This window comes from Amblyomma mixtum, chromosome 2, assembly GCF_055824585.1.
Source record: "Amblyomma mixtum isolate Tamu chromosome 2, ASM5582458v1, whole genome shotgun sequence".
NCBI classification, from domain to species: domain Eukaryota; kingdom Metazoa; phylum Arthropoda; class Arachnida; order Ixodida; family Ixodidae; genus Amblyomma; species Amblyomma mixtum.
Window position 1 is genome coordinate 220226286 of NC_143013.1, and position 13682 is coordinate 220239967.

The following is a 13682-nucleotide window of genomic DNA, read 5'->3' on the forward strand; positions in this document are numbered from 1 at the left end:
CTTGATTGAAGAACCAGTTGCCACGCAAAGTGAACATCGTATATAGCAACACGCTATTTCACTTTGTTGCCGTTAAAGTAAAATGTACACATCAAGGGATTCAGAAAGTGCCATGAACAAACGAATATTCACAACTGGCTCGATTTTAGGCTTGATTTTTGCGTGAATAAGCGCGCTGTTAGCTGATTATGAAGCTGCTCAAGTGCACAGCGATACGAGCACCGAAAACAGGACCAATGTCTCATAGACCAATAACTGGCGTCGTGGAAGTTAAAACACATTGGAATATGGTTGTTGGCCTGCTTGTGAAAACTCCGAATCTGGGTGGCACTCACAGGAAGCCTGAAAAGAGCTGCAATATATGCTTTGTGACAAACGCCTAACTTCACTTTCAAATTCTGGGCGCAGCCAAACAGTGAACAACTTCAGTAGCAGTTTTCATGCACATAAAATGGAGGGTTTCCAAGTGGCGCCTTCCTGCAGGGAGAAAGTTGAACACGGCGTTCCGAACGGTCGCTTTATCAACGTTCTCCGACAAGGATGAATGAGCCCTGGGCCGAGGTACTGCTACGGCGCCCGCAAGCAGTGATATGTACCGTACAGTCATTCCCCGTCTTCCTGCGGGTAACCTCGTCTTTAATTCTGTTTTCCTGCACGGTGATCTGCTGCACGCCCCTACCGTGCTCAGGGCTTTTCAGACGCTCTGCGTTTTGTCATCGACTTGATTAATATTAGTTCCATCGAACAGTTTCAAAGGTCTCGCGTATGAATGGTTAGCTGCAAGTCAGTGTTAGCAAAGGCAAAACTAGGTAACACAGGAGAACTGCAGGTCAAAAACTGCCGGTACATCGCAATTGACCGTGAGCCGAAGGTAGTCGAAATGAAATTTTCCTTGCTTCCGGAACATCTGGAGTAGTTGCACATTCAGGACGCCCTACATTCTTGCAGCCCAGGAACATCAACTACAGTTAAAAACTGGAGCAGATGCAGACATTGAATCGAGATGTTGTGTTGATGTCGGCTGATGGTATCACAGTCACTATGTTCCCCATCTTTTGTTTGTCTGTGGAATTCAGTGTCTGGTTTTAATTCCTGGAAGGTCCCGCTGTGTATATGGCGCCATAAACTAGGCCATATCTGCCGTCACTGCCATGTTCTGGGCTGTGATGACTGCCGGTGTTCTGGCCACTGCACTGAAGAGTGTGTCGTTTCCCACGGGGACAATTTTCAGCCTGGTCCCCATCCTACGGATCAAGCTTCACAGGAGCATTTCATGGACGCCACTGATGTGCTGGATGCAAATGGGAGCCTATCAGAAGCAGCTACCGGAGTTATTAACGATGCGTCGTCGCCAGATGAAGACACAGTTTTAGTGCCGCGCTAACTGCAGGTGTGCTTGTTGCATCTCAGCCTTCTGCAGAAGGGCGGCTGCCTTCTGCCGCCGAGCTGCCCACGGATTCCACTGCGGCGGAAGCGTCTGTCACGAGCATCAGTGCTCAGAAGGCTGCTGAGTGCCCGAGTAGCGGTGTTCGGCCCGCTGCGACATCACCTTGTCTGCGATCTACATTGAAATCTGGTGGCGTGAGTGGGTGCACCAAGAAAAAACCTGAACGCCAGTACTCTGTTCAGCAGACTGGTGAATGCTCAAATGCAGATCCATGCTGTGAAAATGTGACTTCCAATTGGTGTGCATCGTAAACATCTGAACATTGTGAGGAGACGGATGAGGTTCTCCCTGCATCCCTGCCGACGTAATCCCCGCCGCGAAGCGTCCGAAAACAAGCCATCACGTTGCTCGAGATCAAGGAGGAAGGGTGCTAACTTCTCTCACTTTATTTCTCACTTCTCTCTCACCTCTCACTTCTTGCCTCACCTCATGGATGCGTAAATAAACTTAGTGCCCGTAGTCCATCATGGCAACCGCCCAACAAATCAACTCAGCAACTCTGAATGTCTGTGGTCTCCGTATTCGGCGAAAATATATACACTTGCGTTGCGCTTTCTCGAGCAGTCGGCTGGGCTATGTCGCTATGCAGGAGACCAAGACTGAAAGGGATGACGCGAAGACGGAAAGAGCCATCCGGCCTTTTTTAGCGGATTGCGTTTGCGTGTCAGACTCTGTGGATCTTTCGGCAGGTTGTATCCTGTTGATTAAAAGCAGCCTACCCTGTTTCGACCCTGTGTACTCAGTAGATACGGAGGGGTGGTTCATATGTTGTGACTTTCGGATATAAGGCGAGTTGTGGCGCTTCATTAACTTTTACGCTTTCTTTGATCAGGCAAAGAGAGTAGCTTTTTTTGAAAACCTAGGCTCTTTTTTTCAATGATTGCTCTGGATCGAACAGAAGCAGCGTAGAAGTACTGCAGCGTTGACAAGCATCACTGAAAACGCGGACCTACTAGGCACTGGGCCGATGTCCTGCTCCTATACCTGTATTCAACGAAATTCGCATGCCCGCCTCGACCGGATCTATATATCTGCGGTGCTCCTTACCCGACATCTCGTGTTGAGTAAAGCCAGTGTCTTTCTCTGATCACATCGTGGTTATTGCGCCCACTGGTGAACGCGGCCGTCCTAAGTTCCGACCTCGTTAGCCTCTTTGGAAGCTCATTGCAACGTTGATTGGCGGTGACAATTTCAAAGTACGATTAAATTTAGCTTCCCTGTCTTGTTGTTCGAGGGAAATTCGTTTACATGCAGCTTGGGAGACGTTTAAGCAGGAAGTGCGAAGCATAGCAATTGAGATTGATTAGAATGAGTGCTACTTTGGTGATATTTAATTCTGCCTGCTAAAATGCCACGCATAAAGCAGCTTAAGAAAGCATAAGAGGAGCAGTTACTGAACGGAATTTATAACTTTTACGGTCTTGTCTGTAACCCTCCTGGTTTGTACACAGGAAATCGTTGGTGTGAAATGCCAGCTTCAGCTGTTTGACGCTGAACGCAAGGCTGCCTGTATTCGGTGTTGCGGCAATTGTGCTTTGCACGCAGACGAACAGACTTGTCAGGTATTGCTTGATGAGCGCCGTCATGCAGTTACGAAGACAACATCGCCACTTTATTGTGGTACTGTACTGGGAACTACACACGGATTTAATAATAATAGAATTAGAGAAATACTACGCGTCTCTGCCACCCGCTTCCTCCCAAGCCTCGGATGATGAGGGTGTAGCAGGTTTTGTCTTCCTTGTGAAACTCCTTACAGACAGAGTGGTCGACAATAAGTGGCCCGCTAGCTTTAGCAGAAGTGGAAGATGCCATTTATCATTCCCCACTTTTAAAGACACCTGAGCCTGATGGCCTTTCCTGAGAATTTTACAACGCTTTTAAGCGCCTCCTGATTCCCTTTCTACTTAAAAGTTTCCCCGTAAAGTCTGGTTGTCGGAGTTACCGCACACGTTTACAGAGTCATAATTCATTGATACCAGACACTGACAGAGAAAAACTGCAAGATGCAGAGAGCTATAGACCCATTACGCTATATAATGTCTTGACGAATCCGTTACAGTTTGCAATGTCGACCGTCATTGGACTTTATCATACATGTAGCTTGAGTGGCCGTTCCTTTCAAACTATCCTACATATTGCCCGTACAGTTCTACAGTTTTGCAGGAACTCTCAAGAAAAACTGGCAATATTTCAAATTGATCTTGCGAATGTCTTTGATCTTATCCGGTACAATTTCTTGCTCTCACTTTCACAGCATGCCAATGAGGGTTAGCTCCACTCGCTTGATTGCGGATGGTTCTCATTCACAACCCCTGTTATCTCTTTTCTATCAAAAAGGGGTGCCCATTATCGCCGCTTCTGTTGGCTCTCTACTTAGAGCCGCCATGTATGAGCATTCTACCGAGTAGCGCCTTCCGAGGTTTCCGTACATTAGATAGTGAGCTCGAAGTATACCTTTTGCACATTACCTGGCTTTTCTCTGCGCACAAATGCCTAGAGTCGATCAAGTTGTTCACATAATTCAGCGGTTCGGCGCAGTTTTGGTTGCCCTTATGCACCGTTTCAAGAGTTGCGGTCTATGGTTTGGGTTATATACACCAGCTGAATATGCTGGCGTGGCAGATGCCTGTGTCCACGGACGCCCAGATACCTTGGCGTACCATTAGGTGTGTACAGGCACAGCGAAAACTATTGGAAAGGTCACGTAACGGCTGTACACCTCTATATTCAGACATTCATCCAACTTGTTCTGTCAATATTCGGCAAGGCCACCGCCTGTAACTAGTTTCTAGCGAGAAAAACTGATTATGCTATGCAGATTATTCACTGTGGCAGGACTTCATTTCCTTCATAGAGTTCTTGCAACTAACTCATGCGACGTGATTACCTTTTCCGACCTGTCAGCGCGGGTGGGCTAGGTTCAGTCTACCTTTATATGCGGCAGATTGCTGCCCGCTATATGTATTTTCGTGACACTCCCCGCCCAATACTTCGAGTGTTTTCGCAAAAAAATTTAGGTAATGCTTTGGTCAAATTGACTGAGCCCTCGAACTCCGCTGATCATCCTTGCTGTAGGAGTTTATGCATCATGTATATTTTGGTGTGCAGTTTCTGGCACTCCATTTTTGAGAAGAGTTCTTATACTCATATTCATTGTCACAAAAACGCTTATAGAAAAAGTTGATCTTGATGCTTTTCCCTCATGAGAACGTGATGTCCCAACGCGGATGCGAAAAATGTTAATGTCAACTTGCACTAAGACTTCCTTCCACCAGTTACATACGGAAGCATTGCCCGTGAAGACTGCTTCAGAGAAAGAAATTTTCGTGTGAGCTCTCAGCTGCCGCCTCCGTTATACTCAATACTCTTGAAACAACTGAGCATTTCTCCATCAATTGTAAGGATGCATTTCTATTCTGGGATGTCTTGCAAGAGACCTTGAAAAAGTGAATTTGTTTGACTTTCCATACTATTCGATATCTCACCGCAAAACAATATGTTGAAGAACCTCTTGGTATGTTTTTGTTTTGTGATTGAACTACGCAGCTCATGGAAAACTAGAATGATGACCGGCGCTATGAAGCAGTTGTTTCGACGAATTTATTTTTTTGCCAAATGTTTGTTCAACTGAGGCAACTGAGGGAAGTGCATTAACAAACCGACTTTGAACCGGAGTGGCATTCTCTTTTGGTGAAGTGCTCAGCATTGCCTCCCATCTACTGCTCTGTTACTTAGTCTTTTCGCACGAAAAGCTCTACACACCGCATCCAGTGTTAAAGGTCAAAACCGCTTGATAGTGACCTTCCAAAAGGAGATGGGACGGAGTTGTGGCGGCGACGTCAGATCAAGTGCCTCGCTCGCCGCCACACTGCAGCTGCGCTCAATCCTCGCCGCTGCCTCCCTCGCCTTAAAGGGAAGCTGAAATGTTTTTTTGAGAATTCAAGACTTTTGAAGAATTCGAATCAGACCAGTATGTAAGGTTTGATGCGTACCTTTTCCACCTTCTGATTTTTTTTTATTGCATTAATTTATTTATGGGGTACTGCAGACCAAAATATGAGCCAAGTACTAAAAAGACCTGTGTTACACGCGTTAATAGCGAATTACACGCGAATAATGGGTTGCACGTATCGCCGTGGTTCTTCACCAGCATACGCTTGAAAGATTTGTGCAGAAGGGGCCAAATTTATACCCACTATATATTAACCTTCTTACCAATGATATTGTAGATTGCTTGAGGTATTAATATATACTGCATTATAAACACGAATTACCCTATACAGGAGTAAAAAGAAAGTAAGCTGCCTTCTAACGCACTCCCTTTTAGAGAGGTGTATGCAGCCCAAGCCCTGGTGTAGATTTCTCACTCCGAAAATACGGAATACTGACGGTTGGCAACGGAAACGAGCTGTCTTCAAAGCATGCCAAGTTCAAGCAGTTCGGAACATTTAAACCGAGGTTTCAACCTCCTGTGTTTGGTAAACTCAGGAGCCTCCGGTCGTTACTAACTGCGTCAAGTTGTTGCCCTTTAAGGTGGGAATGCCTCCGTGGCCAGGATTAAGAACTGCGTTCATTTAATGATCGAAATCTACTCCGCGACTTCTGCAGCATACCCTGCAATAAAAGGAAGGCTAGAGGACCGCTTAATCTCTTTTTACTCCCATATTTGCTTTATTCGCCTGCAGAATGTACAGGCCAGTGATAGCCTTTACCTATACAATTCAGTGGACTCTATTAGACACGTAACAGCGTAACAAGAGTAATAGTTGCAATAAGCGAATGTGCATACCTATAGCAAAATCACGGCTTTTTATTCACATGATGAAAATCCATTATTTATAACTATAGTGTCGGCTATAAATATAATTAAAGCCATGTATCTTTTCTGTTCACAAAAAGCTATGCGTCTGCCTATCTGATCTAGTCCACCCTCAAGCAGTCTGAGCCAGTACTGCCACAAAAGTGGTACTTGGTGGTACGTTTTCAGTCGCTCAAAGACGGCTTTACCAGAGACCCATGGCTAGTCCACTTTTTTTTGTCGATCCCGGCCGTGCTGGTTGAATTTCGATGGAGACGAAATTCTAGACGCCCGTGTACTGTGCGATGTCATTGCACGTGAAAGAACCGCAGGTTTCGATGAAGGTGAAATTCTAGAGGCCTGTGTGCTGTGCGATGTCAGTGTACGTTAAAGAACCCCAGGTGGTCGAAATTTCCGGAGCCCTTCACTATGGCGTCCCTCATAGTCTGAGTCGCTTTGGGACGTTAAACCCCATAAACCAAACCAAATCAAACCAAAGTTTTTTTTTTGTCTCTGCAATAGGGAATGCCTCTACAATATTACTTTGTCTAGATGTTTAGAGCCTTCCGAGGGGCATACAAGAAAAAGACCATAATGAGACGACGGGCAGCCTGAAACACCATGATGTGTTGCGGCATTAAGCAAACAAAAAGTCAAAGGAACAGGGCCCGAAAGTGCCCAAAGCGGAAAATTTAGAGGAAAAGCCATTTTGAACTAAGAAAATCAGGAACATGGCAATTCCGGTTTGGCCCCAGAGAGAGCCATTCACTAGAACAGGGGAAAGCTTCAACCAAACAAGGAAACTGGCAACTAGCATTTGGGATCTAACACCTCACATTTGCATAGGAGGAAGATGCTCCAATCTCTATGCCATAAGTACTGTAAAAAAACCTTCATTGCAGCTTTACAGCACACACCTGGCAGTTTTTCTCACAAGCAGAGTGTATTGCGTAGTTAACCTACCCAGGTGTGGTCGTCGATGTTTCGGCTTTCAGGATAAAAATGACCAAGTCCAGGGTTAGTGATACCCTCAAAATCAGGTTCCTGGAATTAGATTTCAGAAATCTTTTATATCTTAAGTGAAAGCAAGCATTTCAAAAATTTGTTTATTTGACTTTCAAAATAGTATGCTTCTCGTTTTCATTTTGCTCCCTTCTCTCACTTTGCAGATAAAAGCGGTAAGTCTGTTTTTTCACGAGAATTTGTGTTCAGATGAACCTTTTCGGGCCTTCCGTTTTCATGCCAGCAAAAAGCATGAAGCGCCTCCATAGTGACACAAAACTACGCACATATTGCAAGAAGTCCGAAAGTGGAAAATTTACGGATGGCGACACATGACGCATAGTGTACACTGGTTAAAGAGGATGCTTCATTGCCTCTTAACTCTTCCCAAGGGACGCCAAATTTGGCAGGTTGCCGGTGAAATTCCTCAGCAGACGAACAAATTCATACGTATCGTTTATATGCTTTGAGCATCAAATGCGAAAACTCTGCTTCCTGCTTCAAAGATCTAGTTCCCATTTCGCCGCTGCCATTGCTAATAAGGTAGTAAGCAGAGATAAAATAGTTCCCTCTTAGGGGGTACAAAAACACATCCTCGACTTACGCTAAAGAAGGTAAAGCTGACGCCAAATATACGCGCGCATACACAGAGTTCAAAAGACAAATTGCTATTATTACTAACATAGCAATTTAATGTCGGAAAGCAATGAATACGTGCACGAAACTACACTGCGATCTAAAATGCGTTTCACTCTAAAGAAGTATTTTAGCGAAATTGCAAGGCTACGCATTATTTGCGTCATTCAAATGGCGAAGTGAATGGAGATGTTGTCAAAACGACCTAAGCGGTTATATTCTCCGCACCGGAGATTCATCCGGCAGTGCTACACGTGCAAGAACTGAATACTTTTAAGTTTAATGTCCTTTCTATGCTAAAGTGGCTGAAGGCTGTGAGATGTAGCCGCTTTTTTCAAAGGGTCTGCTTAAGGGTACCCATGAACACAATACGGGCGACACACTGCTTTCCATGACACACGATTCTCATATGTATGAAGCTACAATTTCACTAGTATTACTGAAAGCACACAAACGCAAAGCCTGGGTCAAAATGTCTTCACCTGACGGAAAGTTTAGAGAGATTTATATTGCGCTCCAAAAAGAATATCCTTCCCACATGATAACATTACACAATCTGGCAACGGGATACAGTGCTTACTTTAGCCAAAGCGAGTTGCCGCAGAGCACTTCGAAGAAAAAAACAAAAACTTTTATTCAGCACTACTGCTGACCAAATTACAGGAATTCGCGAAAAAAAGCTACAACCATTCGACTAGCCGTTAGAGTCAAGTATTCCTTCCCACAATTTCACATTATTAAATGGTGGTGTCTAATTACTGAGCGCGACCTGCAAGTAAACCTGCAAGTTGATTGCAAGTAAACCTGCAAGTTTTAAAATTATTTAACCTGAATATAGTGTTTAAACACCCTCAATGCAACTATGTTAAACCACATCACCATCATCATCAGCAGCCTGATTAAGCCAGCTGCAAGCCAACGCTCCACTTAACACTGTCCTTTGCCAGCTAGGGCCACAGCATCCCTGTGAGCTTCCTAATCTCATCCGCCCACCTGACTTTCTGCCTCCCCGTGCTATGCTTGCCGTCTCTTGGAATCCATTCCGTTACCCTTAAAGGGAAGCTGAAACGGTTTTTTGCGAATTCCAGGTTATTCAAGAATTCTAATCTATCAAGCTTCTAGATAAACCATGCAAAATATTTTTGCATTAGCATTTAAAATGGAGACATAATCGTCGATTAAAACCACGACGATGTTTAGGCTTCTCCTCACTACGTTGGAGGAGTGCGAGGAAACTCGGCAGTGACGTCATTGTTGCTGAAATTTCAGTGTCCGCTGCTTACGTCTGCATGCTGCTGTGCGTCGTCAGATGGCGCCAAACAATGCATTGTGAGCTTTACTTTCGATGGCGTCGGTTTTCTTCCATGGAATAACCGTTTCTTCGCTGGAAACGTAGTGCTGTCATACGTGACGTCATTATCGGGGACTCTGCCCGTCGCTGTGCACTTCAGAGAAGCCTGAACGCCGACGACGACTTTATTCGGCGATTACGCCACCATTTCACATGCTAGAGCAAAATCATTTCGCAGGCTTTACCTGCACGTTTCGCACATTCGGCAACCTTAAACTAATCGAATTCTAAAACCGCTTCAGTGGCCCTTTAAGGACCAGCGGTTATTTTTCCTTCGCTTTATATTGTTTTCATGTTCTCATCAAGCTTGCTGAAGACTTCATCGGAGAAAGAATGTCGACTTTTTAGACTTACCCAGACGAGGCTGTTAGCATGCAGTCCCACCCCAGTTTTTAAAAGCACTGAAATAAAAAAAAACAAAAGGATCGTCTCAGAGAAAAATATTACTGGGAACAGTTCAGCCTGCATGCGTGCTATGAATGCGAAAACATTGTGTACTACTGCTATTTCCTTTGGTGCACTTATGATTTGTGCTTTTTTATAACTTAGTTCGTGTTGGTCACCAAACTGCGCCCCCATCGGTACTCCGTAGGTCACTGCGCATATATGCAAAACTGGTCATTCGCTGCGCTCCTCTGAGCGCTCCCCTGAAATTGGAATGGTTACATAAAAACCTTCGTTGCGGCAAGACCTTAATGCTGTGTCTGGTGAGAGCTTTTCTCTGATGCTGCAGTGCCAGGAGAGCCACTTCGATGTCCGTGTATCATGGAACCGTGGTAAAATTGTCGGATCTCTTAGACAAGTCCGTCATGCGACCCGCGACTTGGTGTGGCCTGTGTAGCCTTCGGTGCGCCACTTATAGTCCGTGTCCATGACAGAACAGATAACTGAAGAACACTAATTCGCTGATTTAAAATATAAAATCGATGCGATTCAAAACGAATTCAAACAATGCGACTGCGCACTCAGTTTAGACGTCTGGAGGACGCTTATACATGCGCGCAGAACAACCAAAAGAAGGTTTATATGAAATTTCACTCCTCTCTTTGCCCACCGACGAATGAAGAAACTCTGGAGGCGACGGCGGCGAATCCGCAACCATCTTCCACAATGGCAATTCCAATTGCAGGCATAAAACAAAAGTGCAATTATTTGTCTGGGTCTTTTAGAACTTCAGTTCTAAAAGACAGGCTGTGGGTAGTTACAGCAACAAGAAGACTATGTCGCAGTTAAAGCAATGCACTAAGAAGAAAAATACCGAGTGTTACAGTGTTAACTATGGCTTGTAGAGAACTTGGTGCTGTGTGGTTTTCTCGCCTTTCGTCCAGAAAGAGCGAATCTTTCATTTAAAGCCCCAGTTCAGCTCGTATGTTATACATCTGTGTTCTAATCTTGAGCTGCATTTCAGAAGGCACTCACAGCTAAGCTCAGGGCCCCTCTAAGTAACTAAGAGACTCTGTGGTGGCTGCTAAGTTGTCTTCACAAAGCCTTACATCAAAGCATCAACTTACCGAAAATAAGAACAACGCCATTCATTACCCTCGCTGGAAGCATCCCTTACTTGCCGACGTACACCACCAAAAATGTAATGGAGCAGTTGACGAATCGCCTAAGCACGACAAAGAAAGAACTTGCACGTGTCTTTTCGAAGGACAGCTTTCTATCCTACCGTCGTGCCTGTATATCCCCTTCCAGACACAATCAGCCCTATCTGAAGACGCCGCGAGGGTATTGTTCCAACTCGTCCGGCTCAAAACAGCCTACACCCAGGCAAGTACCTTTATTGCCATTGTCTGTAGAATTTGTTCTTGCTGTACACGATATCACATTGCGTTAGGAATATACGGCTCATATTTTTTTGTCAGGCTGAAAATACTGAAGCTCGTCATGCTGCGCTCAAGGACGTTCTATGGCCTTTCTGAAACTTCGTGACGTCGTAAGGAAGGGGGCGTGAAAGAAGAGCTGCTGTTACGCGAGTAATACCGTGAGTATTGTACGTGTGTTAACTTGGATTTCGAAAAACAATGATGGCACCCGCCTTAAAAACATTATGAGCTGCGCACAGGTGACTTCCGCCTATTGTCGAGAGCTCACTATGCGCTGCTGCACCGCAGTTTGTGGATGTTATGTGCCCCTTCCGAATTACTCGATGAAAAAAAAGTTATCTATATATACCTCCTGAGAATGCAGGTTTGCTTCCTAGTCCGCATAAGTAAACGAGCAGCTGGTTTGTAGCATACAGAAAAGCTTAGCTGTGAACATGGCTCGGTAGGAGGGGACTGAAATCCACGGATATGTAGCGGTTCATAGGCTCGTTGCGGTTCATAGGCTAATAAGCATAAAAAGTGAAGGCACAGCACAAGCTCTCCCTCGCAAGTGAAGCATTGAATATGCGAAAATGACGCATGTACCCCGAGCGCGGAACAAAAAAACCCCAAAAAATTGCAGCATGCACTTCAGTGGCTCAAACTAAACTTAACAAACATCTACGGCTTTTTTTGACAGAGAAGTCAGCTAAGGCAAATGCTGTTCAAGGCTTACCATGACACAAAATTCTGCGTTGTGTGCGTAAACCACGCTTCCGTTGCATGCCTTGCACAAAAAGAAGTTCCTTTTATCGACAGACATCTATTATGAACACAAATCGTGTTATATGGTTGCTTTTAAAAATAAATTGATTTGTTTGCCACTGATGTGCGCGACAGATCTGTCCACTTGTTAGTACAGAAGACGTTTTTCTTTGCAGTAAAACGACTGCTGGAAGCAGTGCTCTCATCACCACACATTTGCCGGAGTCGGTGTGCTGTTAGTGCATATAAAAGCCCAACTTTGGGCAGCGAGTTCTTGCTTCTACTAGCTGGCTTTTTCTTCGTCAGACAGTCGTATCGTGTTAATGCGTGCGGCTATTGAGGAGTTTTTTAAGGAGCAGAAATGACTAGCATTGCAGAAATTACAGCGTTTGTGCCTTTAGACATGGCAAGCAAAAGCTTCCTGTTTGCTTCGCTTACGACTCTTATAGCTGGGAAAAACATGCTGAAAATGCGGCCTCATTACCTGTCCAGTCGCAAGAACATGTCTGAAGAAATGGCTTTCCACGTCAGTAAATTCATGAGCAAGAAAAAGCAGTATCGAATATGCGTTACGAGTGCCTATTCCTGAGATCGGTCTGTATGAATGAGTAGCTTAAAGTACACCGGATGCAAGTTATGTCAGGTTTAAAGCCTTTATATGTTCGATTTTGCTTCTGGCTTCCAAAGAGGTGAGTATTTTTTTAAGTGCGGTTTTGAAGGAATCCATATTTTTCTTCGATTAGGCTTGGATTTCTCTTCTTGATAAATAAAGAAAAAAGGAGATATGGCTCCCATGCCATGCACATTTATCATTCTAAACGAAGCTCATATTTTCTATGATATGACCATCTTGAACCGTTTTTAACTGAAAAAGAACACCCTATCTGGGTAGGTTCCGGCGTCCCATCAGCGCCCTGTGTGTTGATATTCTAGATGTGACCTCTCGTGCCTATTTCAACGGAACAGCTCCGAACATGTATCTCATGACGCATTAGGGACCTGAATTGTGCCGGTAGCGGTGATGTTCCCATTTTATATTAGGTATGGTTCCAGGCGAGCCATACCTGAGCGTGAAACTATTGTGAGCATGAAACTAAAGGTTTAGTTTGGCTTGCTTTTTAGTGTCTACAAATCACCATCTCTACAGCTACTAGAGAAGTGACAGCTTGTTCCACAGCCCTAAAATAACGCGAGTGATGATGTTCAAGCGATTTCAGACAATCATGAACGACATCCTGCACATGACCGACAGGAGAAAAGAAAAAAAGCGAGGGGAAGAAGCCTATGATAGGCATGTCAAGGAACGCCCGCTGATCAACGCCCTCAGCAAATACTTTCAAGCTGTATATACCTGCTCACCCCATCAATCTATTGAGGAAAATCTGATTCCCTTCAAAGGTATCATCATCCACCACGAAGCATTCGCCTCTACGCACTTTCGACCGTGAAAGTGCCCCCTGAGATACCGCCGCCACTGCGATTGCCGCGCCATTGCATCCGCAATTCTACTCGGGATGGCCATTGGTCAAACCGCAGGCAATTTTTTTTGTGTGTTTACCACGGAGGAATGAAAACTTTGCTTTTCTTACAAGTCTCCATCCGCCTCCACCAGAAACCCCATCTCCTAGTCCTTTCCAGTGAATCCCTCGTTAATGAACCGGTGTGATTGTGTTAAGAGAAGCCCCACTCATGAGAATCACCGGGCTCTGTTCGAAATGTCGGCCACAAATCTTGCAAAACGTAGTTCAATTATCGAACTGTAATATATATAAATACATCTTCAGAAACCAAGCCACTTCCTTCAGCATGCACTGCACTGATGCCTCTGTGCTTCTTCATCACCATCACGTTTGGCGGATACTGGCTCCAGTTCAT